General features: G+C 53.3%; 1 long non-coding RNA gene across 1 annotated transcript; it reads right to left on the bottom strand.

Annotated features, from left to right (window-relative positions):
- Nucleotides 1-3,018: 3,018 nt before the first annotated feature.
- Nucleotides 3,019-5,527, bottom strand: LOC126537183 (uncharacterized). Its single transcript, XR_007600756.2, has 3 exons — nucleotides 4,604-5,527; nucleotides 4,328-4,521; nucleotides 3,019-4,249 (listed from the first exon to the last, which is right to left on the bottom strand). It is a non-coding gene; the product is annotated as an uncharacterized lncRNA (long non-coding RNA).
- Nucleotides 5,528-9,382: the final 3,855 nt, after the last annotated feature.

The following is a 9,382-nucleotide window of genomic DNA, read 5'->3' as shown; positions in this document are numbered from 1 at the left end:
TGTGCAGTCGAGAAGTCCGAGTGCAGCCTTGTACGCTTTGCCTATGAGCGCATTGAAGTTACTTCGCTCACACTGCCTCCAGTTGTGGAAAGCAGCAACGCATGCAATGTGGCGTATAGCGAAGGATTCCACCAGCCGGGTGAGGCTTTCTTCCTTCATGCCTGCTGTTCTGTATGACACCCGCTTGATGTGGCGAAAGCCGTGGTGACTTTGGTCGCGAGACGGTTGACCGTCTCGCCGTTCACTCGTTTGCGCTCAATCAGCGTCCCCCGTGTCTCGGGTGATTGAGTTGCCAATTCTTGTACGGTATGCTGGGTCGGTGATTAGATTTAGTTTCAAGTCGGTAGCATCTTACATTAAGTCCCTGCCCTTTGCCAATGTTATGGAATAACCCCAGGCTTGTTAAGGTCCCCGCAGATTACCATCCTGCTGTCGGGCCCCGCGACGTTGCACGCTTTGTGTAACAGTGCTTTGAATTTGATTTCCGTGTGACGGGCTACTGTACACGTTTGTCAGAAAAGTGCTTTCCTTCTGCTTCTTCCCGGTAACCACCTCTACCATGGTGTGCTCGATTGTGCTTTTACTTAACAACTGGTGCTCGACGTACGTGGTGCCTTTTCTCACCAAGGTGAAACTCCCCTGCCGTTACTGCCGGCCGCCACCCGAAGGCTTGGCGGGCTGGCGTGGGACCGATAACCTGAGAGCTTGACCTCCTCAATGAGGGTCTCTTGCAACATGATGATATCTGGCTTTCTTGATACTTGTTCTAAGTGCTGTTGAAGTGCAGCCTTTTTCCCAGTAGAACCGTTGCAATTGCAATGCCAGACCAGGAGGCCTTTCACTGCTGTTGCGGTTGCGGTGGTTGATGTCCTATACATGTTTGCTTAAAGTTAGTCATTTGCGTAGCCAAATTCTGCACTGCCGTAGCCAATTTCTGGCACGTCTGTTCAATTGGTATGAAACGGTAGGTGATCGTTTTCGTGAACGTCGTGCGAATATACTTTTCAAAGCGGTTGAGCCTATCTTCAAGATTGTCTACCCTATCTCCGAGTCTACGCTCTTTAAGATCTTCAATTGCCCTTCTCTTGGGTGCCGGACCCGCCGCGGCCACGTTCTCTCTCCTCGGATTCGCCGCTACTTCTGGTTCATCCTCGGTCATTACCATCTGCTGTGGTGGAGGCGATAACTGCTGTGCTTGCTGCTGCTGTAGCTGAACCGCCATCATTCTCTTGATCTCTTCCATTTACTTATTTATCTTACTGACTGTCGCCTCTAGTTCATTGTTCTTCCGCAACACCTCGTTTGCTTCTCTGAGCGACTCCATCGCCTCACTTTCGTCTTTAAATTTCCCTCCGCCAATTTGCAATGGCGGTGACTGCTGCTGCTATCGCTGCTGCTCCTGCTGCTGCTCTCTTGGCTACCCCCGACTTTACTGCGTCTGCCCAGCCGACTTTGTCATTGGATTGGTATCGGCGGCTGCGGCTCATGATTCCGTTTCGACTTTCGCTGTTGTCCCCGCGCGAGCGTGACTCATGGCGACGAGCTGTGCCGCTCGCTCCTGCTGACGTCAGCAGCGGTGCTCTCCGGGTGTTGCTGTACGCGCTGTTCCGCTACCTTGCGCTCCTACTGCCTTTTCGTTACTACGTAGGGAGTTTGTTCTTGCATTCTCTATCGGCCATTCGGTGTTGTCCCATATAGAGCTTGCATTTAGGGTTACACTCGCTGCCATTGACAGGGTTATTGGCCCCACAGCCGAAGCGCACTTTCATATTGGGGTTAGGACAAACGTCTCTTGTATGGCCTAATTTGCCGCACTGCTTGCAGACATCGAAATACTTGCGGTACGGACTGCACCTCGTCAGACTGCACCTCGTCAGACTGCACCTCGTCAGACTGCACCTCGTCAGACTGCACCTCGTCAGACTGCACCTCGTCAGACTGCACCTCGTCAGACTGCAACACAGGGCCATAACATACATAATTTGGAACCTTTCGGGCTTCGGAAACTATAATTACGGTAGTCGTATTGCCAATTCCTTGCGCCCCTCTTCCTAATGGATTTCTTGAGTTAACAACGTTCCGGTCAATCTCCGCCGGAGTATCTTCGATAGGAATTCCTCGAACGATCCCCTTGACCGTACCATGGTGTAGTTTGGTACGCGCCTACCTCGTGTATCTTGTCCCCGATGCGAATGGCTTGAATCTTGGCATAGGACAAAGCACGCCCCTTATCGGGGATACTCACCACCATGATATTCTGGTGTAGGTTGGGGCAGAAGGTATCCGTCGCACCGTCTTCTCTCGAAACCCTCACCGCCACCATGACGGCCGAGGCAACGATCCCAGTCTGCGTTCTTGCGATGTTTAGGCCTCCCCGCGGCCTCTCTCGGCAGCACGTCTGGCATCCTCGCTGCCCTTGCTGCCGATGCGATCACTTTTCTGTTGAAGTGGTCTCTTGTTTTAGGCATCGACTGGCGAGTGGCGGAGCCCTCGCTCGCCGGGGCTGTTATGCGCTGGCCCGCTTGCCACCAGCCGATCCCAGTGTGGAACACCTCAGGAGAAATCTATTGCCCTTGCACCTCGACGCACATCTGGCCGGGGCCAAGGCTCGACGTCTTCGGAGACGTGGCCATCTCCATCTCGGACGCCATGTCGTATGGTTCCACGCCGGGATCAGGCCCAATCCCGGCGGCCGCGGAGCAAGCCTAGGCTTAGCTCACCACCGCACCGACCCCGGCGAATAAGTTCCAGAAAAAGGTGAAACATTTGCCTTACGTCGAAAGTTGGATATCGGGCGATTCCTAGCGCATTCACAAACACACTGGTAACAACGAAACTGCGATTTGAGTCAAAAGGCACTGTCAAATCGGTCATCGAAGACGGAGCCAGTGTTCAATTAGAGGATCACGACAAAAAATGCCAAAATGTTTACAACTGTACAATGTTCTCCACACAGGGGAAATATTACTAAAGAAAAAGAACACCGTCGTCATTTTATTAATTTCCATTGAACATTGTACAGCAAGTACATGTTATAGAAAAGTACAAGTGCATGCAAGGTAAATTTACACAGGGCAGTGAACAGTGAAGTACAAAAGTAACGGTGATGAAACAGTAATCAAGACTTAACATCGCAGGCACGTGCGGTGGTGGCGTCCGATCAATGTCCAATCTTGCTGAAGGAAGGATCAGGATCTGCTTTGCTTGGCTGTGTAGTGGTACGCAGCTTTACCACTAACATGAATAATGACTGTAGACAGGTTTTTAAAAGTAAGCTGGGTACAATGCCAGCACTGTATTTCGAAGGATAAGCATGACGCTCACAAGCGAACGGAAATGTTTTATTGTCTTTAATTCAACCATATGCATTTTGTAACGATACGCTGATGCTTCGCATTAGCCGTGATGAATAACTTGGTAAACAAGGAAGATATGGACAAAGGAAATACCAGCAGAAACCACTTGGATTAGAAAAGTTGACGAGGCAAGGGCTACAGACAAATACACCACTGGAAGCCCTTCAATTAAGGGGAACGCCCAGAGCCAAAGTTGGAAGGATTTTGGAAAGGATTGGAGACTATCACTGCGGATCCATCAACGACCGTTCTGAAGAATTCACAGACGAGACGAGGCCAGCCACCAAGGATTCCATGGAAGAAGTGAGGACGCACCCAGCTAAAAATACGCCAACAACCAGATGAAGTGATCGAAGTCGCACGCGCGTACAATAAATAGACAACATACATGCAGCACCACACGGAAACCCACGCATGCTGATACGAACACATACGCGCGTGCAACTTCACAATGCGAACCAGCATGAACGTACCATTACGAGAGCACAGGATGTGAATTAACCTGCAAGAACCTCCAGATTGACTGAGCAGTGTATCAGATGAGCCAGGATGTTACCTGGAATTGTTTTAGTCCGCTTGTCAAACAGTCAGGGACCTTCAATACGAGCCTTTATCGAACGGCCATTATACAGCTACCGGGCGGAAATAACTGTCACAGGGATGTTGTGATCGGTGTTCGTGTCACGACTCCGCAGTCGTGCAGCGTGATCGAAGCAGCATGGATGAGCCAGAGAGGTACTTTTCCTGCAGCTCAACGTCAGCGAGCGTAGAAATGTGACGAACTATCTCGTGAGAAAGGCTTGCCGCACTACTCTGAGCACTGGACTTCATGTCCTACTACACAGGCGGAACAAATCTTTAGGGGCGGCGGATGTCAAGACAAGGGTTGGAGACTGAAACGACAAAAAAAAAGCGTGTTAATGAGCCGTCAGCACACCGTCGCAGCACGGGCCCGGAGAATTCTGATGTACCTACGCAACGTCGACGTACTGCACGGCGGGTCGTGCAGGTTTCTTCGTTGGCCAGGACACCAGTAGCCGTGTGGCTGGAGGAGAAGTGCACAGACCGTCAGCCACGGGACGACAGGCGATGAAAGTCACCCGTCTGGGACACGGCAGGGCGCAGGAAAATCCGTCGCACGTGACTGATGGCAAAGGCTGGGGAACTGAAACGACAAGGAGGCGTCGTGTTAAGCACTCGTAAGCACAACGCCAGAGCACGGGCGAGAAGAACTCGGATTTACTTACTAGCAGTCGACGTACTGCAGGGTGGGTCGTGCAGGTTTGTTCATTGGCCAGGAAACCAGTAGCTGTGTGGCTGGAGGAGAAGTACACAGGCGGTCAGCCGAGAGATGACAGGCACTGAACGTCAACCGTCCGGGACACTGCTGGACGCAGGGACGTTGCTGGAGTGCGCTGAAAGCGGAGGCCTAGGGTGCGTACCTGAAACTTAAAAAATGACAGCTTTTCAAATTGGGAATATAACCAGAAAGTAGGTACTCACCATTACAAGCGTCACCGCACGACCCGTGGGAGATGAACTCGCCAAACATGGTCCTCGTGTCGAGCGACAGAAACAGCGTGGCACAAGGAATGGAAAAGAAAAAAAGTGGTCACGTACTTTGGCCGCAACGCGCCGCGTTGCGGACCGAAGGCAACGTCCGTGCTTCAGCGTAGCTAGACGAACTGGAAGTAATACGCCACTGGTTAGCCTGACACAAATTCCGGATGCCACCGACTTCTGCGATTCCACATTACGCGCCCTTTCGCGCGCGTGGACGCGAAATTGTGGCCGGGAAGCGATAGCACCCGGAACGGGCCGATTGCCGTGTCGCAAACGAGAGAGGACTCCTGCCAGCTGTGGCCTGCGCAGTGTCGGCTACCTGCCTAGTGTTAGCTAAGCCTGCAGCTAGAATCGCCCCACCCCGTCCTCTCCGCTTCCGTCACGGCGACGACCCGATGTGGCTGCGGCCGTCCAAGGAAGCTCGTGCCTAATGAAGCACTACAGTTAACTGCACATAATTTGCCAATGTTGTCAATCAGTTTTGATGAGGAAGTTAATGGCCGTGCCGCCCTCGCAAGCTAAACACTCCCACCTCGGCGATTAGATGCCGAAGCGACGCTGCGGCGACAGTGGCTGCGTTGTCCCTCAGGGCAGTGCCACGGTCACTTGGTTACACGATCTGCCCCTAGGGTTGGGAAGATAAAAAAGAAGACAAGTCATGGCACGCACGGGTATTTTGAAATATGGCGTATTTGCTCGTAAATAATGCAACCACGAATACAACACGATGGCGTAGGACTTTCGGTTCCAGAAAAGAAAGATAACGATGCACACATACATATATATACACATATATATGCATGTTACGAATATAACGCGATCTCATGTCTAAAAAGAAAGGCGCATGCATCGCAGGGCTTTATTCACCATTACTGCAAAATGCGGTCTCAAAACGAAGTAAAACTATGGGCTCAGACGTGTCGGTGATAGCGGAGTCACGCGTTGCTCTAACTAACGTTACTGGACAAACAGCACCTCGTGTATACTACAGCGACACAATCGAACGGGACAATGCCTTTCGTGGACTGTGCGAAGATTCACCGCGCGACTTCGAAGACAGCGCGACGCACCTACACATCGGCGCCTATTGTCTTGCTCAGAGCTGCGATGGTTACACTGCGAGCACGTTCACGCGGCACTAATCAGAATACGGCGCAAAAATACGCAGTGGCAGCGCGCACGGAGAGCTGGAGTAGAGACGTGAGCGCCTTGTCTACAGAGCGCGCTTCTCGGACCGCGGCGGTGCAAGACAGGGATGTCTAACGTTAGCCGCTGGGCTCGAGTAGCACTGCGCACGCGCTAAGAAAAGAAAAGAACAAAAGCTGGGTGCCTCATCGCTTCACTGTCCAGTTCCCGCCTTGTGCGCTCGCTTCCCGCCGCCATGGCCACGCTGCATGGCTATGTGGTTTTAATACGAGGCGCAGTGATCACCCCGCCATCACTCTTGCTTGCCTGGAAGCAGTGGCAACGTCATTTTAAAGCCGCACTAGGGATGAAGTGCGGCCACGGCGCCACGAAGCGAACACCCCAGGTGGGAAGCGGTCAAGGAAGCGATGAGCAGGCACCCGACTCTGCTGCGCGGGCGCAGCGGACACCAAACTCGAGCCCAGCGGTTAGGGTTAAGTCGAGTTGCTCCGCAGGGCTCCGGCGGCACGCCCTAGACAAGCCCGCCCACTTCCGTAGAGAACCGCATCAAAGACTATATAATCTTGCTACGAATCCGAAGACTTCGCGAGGCGCGTAAGAGGAGAGAAATATCGGGGGAAAGAAAAACTCGTTATATTTGTGGAAATACGCTCGTTACGTATTAAGGGTTAAACATGGGAAGAGGCCGTCATGCAGGTATAACAGCAAAAAGAAAAAGACAGCCGCGCCACCGTAAGATGTGGCGTTCCAGCTAACCTTAGCTAAGGTGTTACAGAAAAAAACATGGTGCAAAACAGTCCTAAGGTTACGGTGTTCGGTTGCCAGAATTCTGACGATATAACACCGCAGGTATTATCGTATCTTGCGCCGTGAACTCTTATACGCTTTTTTGTTTTCTTTCTTGAACAGCTCTGATAACTTGAACTGCGACATACAGTATACACAAGCGCGCGCGTACACACACAGTGGCTCACCTCACAAGGTAGTTGAAACACGTACCGACAACAGTTGCCTCGTTGTCCCTCGGTTAAATGGAGAGAGAGTTCGTTCGTAGGAACACACGCACAAAAGAAAAGACCGCCACAAGCGAGTCTTCAGGCTTGTTGGCAGCAACGGCGTCGTTGGCGTCAGGCGTGACAGCTCGTGCGTGAGAAGGGATGCAATGGCCGCCGCGCGTCGCATGCATACGTATTCCGAGAGCTCCAATGGACCGTGCGAGAATTCCGGAGCAAAAGAGAGCCTCGTAACCGCAATTGCAGGAGTCCAGGCCGTAAGTGGTGCAGCCGCGACTTAAAGCTTCGAAGCACGCCATAGAGCAGAAGCCATCGCCGGAACCCATGGCTGTTTCGGGGTCGGTGATGTGGTCGACAATCGCTGCTACAGCATATACGGTACGATGCAGAGGTTCAGCTGACACAGGCGGCTGCGGCGTGAAACGCAAAATGAAGGGCGCGTCTCGGCGGCTTCTTAAAGCAAAATTTAAGCGCGACTCTTAACTGTTGGCGCATGCGCTGCTGTGCCCAGGCGTCTTTCCTTCATGCGCCGTACGTTATCGTTCGTCGCCACTGGACCGCAATAGCCGTTATCGCCGAGATCAAGAACTCGGGGCAACCGCTCGTCTGCAAGAAAAAGAAAGAGGAAACAGAAGGAAAATAATTGTTGCCATAATCTGGCCTTTCATAATCCGCCGGTTTCGGAATGTTCCAGTAGCGTCCACTTCGTTCAAGTGCGGCTCCGTGCCCTACTGAGGATGACGGACCGCCCGCAGCCGCATTGTCTATCGGTAGGGCACGCTGACGCAACCGCTGCTCCGAACGCGCTATCAGGAACTGCGCGTCTTGCAATCCATGGGCGCGTATACTACGTGACGTGTCGGAACCCCTTTCGAGTTTCGTTATCGATTTCATTTTTTATTCGCACCGTCTCGTTACGGACTGCTAGCGACGATGGTTCGCCGTTCATTTGATGTGACCTCGCGTAGCAGATGTTTCGATTTCATATCGCGCGCGCTTATATGGTGACACCGATTTCGTGAATATGATAGCAGAGCCCTAAATCACGGTTAACGGGTAAAAAAAATTGAGACTAAAGGGCCGTTTATAGTCCGACGTAACGCCCGCGCGCGCGCACGCTACGTCACGTCGGCGAAAACGACCCCTCTATAGTCGGGCGCACCGGCGCAGCCAACGTAACCGGCGGCTTCCGACGCGCCCGGCACCGATATGGCTCCTGAGCCATTTGCGCGTCGGAGTCAGCGGAACTCTCGCACCACAATGCATTGCGCGCGAAGAAAAGGCGCCAACGCGACTCCGCAGACGGCTTTTGCGGACGGCGCGCGACTTGGCGAACGTTCTGCGCATGCTCCGAAGATAATAGCCGACGGCGGACGCGTGGAAGTATAGAGGGGATGGCATCTCGGCTGGCGCAGCGCAACCGACGTAGCGTGACTGACCGCGAACGACGCTCGCCCGCGCGCCGATAACGTCGGACTATAAACGGGCCTTAAGTGCTGTTCGCTGCAATGCTCGCGCGGATGAGGCCAACCGCCGAGGCAAAGGCCAGTGTCTCGATGACGATGACTATACTACGTTGCGAGAAACATTTAGCGCCGACGATACGGCTGTTTCATAACGTCTCTGCGCCTGGTTTCAGAGCGTGCTTTTCGGGGCAGTAAGCTCGCTGTGCTTTAGCTAGCCACTGATCCTCAATCTACGTACATCTTCGTAGCTCCTCGCCGCAGCTGTGGCATTCTGCTCCCCAACCCAAGGTCGCCGGCTCGGGATGTAGTAAGAAAATGCTTGTCTACATAAATGCAAACAGTCGGCGTCATCCTTGGGTAGAGCGCGAGAACGGCAGCCCCCGCGGCGCTGCCGAGGCAGCCAGCGACATTTAACGCTAAGCTGCTGCTGGGCCCGACGTGTCGGTAGCTGCTGGGCTCTTTTGAGCCCAGCAACTATCGTTAGACGTCGCTGGCTGGCCCGTGAGCGCCCCGCAGTCCGCCGTTCCCGCGTTCTACACAAGGCTGACGCCGATTGTTCTTACGTCTCTTTACGTAAAAAAACACTGCGGCCGTTATGACCGTTCGTGACCGTCCGCGGGTCGTCCCGGCATTGCACTATCTTCGGGATTGGTCCACGTATGGGGAGTGCTTAACGCCTGCTTCACCTCCTCCGCGGGCCGGCCCGGCATTGCACTGTCTTCGGGATCAGTCCACGTATGGGGAGTGCTTAACGCCTGCTTCACCTCCTCCGCGGGCGGCCCGGCATTGTACTATCTTCGGGATCGGCCCACGTATGGGGAGTGCTTAAGGCCTGCTT

The sequence above is a fragment of the Dermacentor andersoni genome, chromosome 4, assembly GCF_023375885.2.
Source record: "Dermacentor andersoni chromosome 4, qqDerAnde1_hic_scaffold, whole genome shotgun sequence".
Lineage (NCBI taxonomy): Eukaryota > Metazoa > Arthropoda > Arachnida > Ixodida > Ixodidae > Dermacentor > Dermacentor andersoni.
Note: the sequence above shows the minus strand (reverse complement) of the source record. Positions and strands in the feature narration are given on the sequence as shown.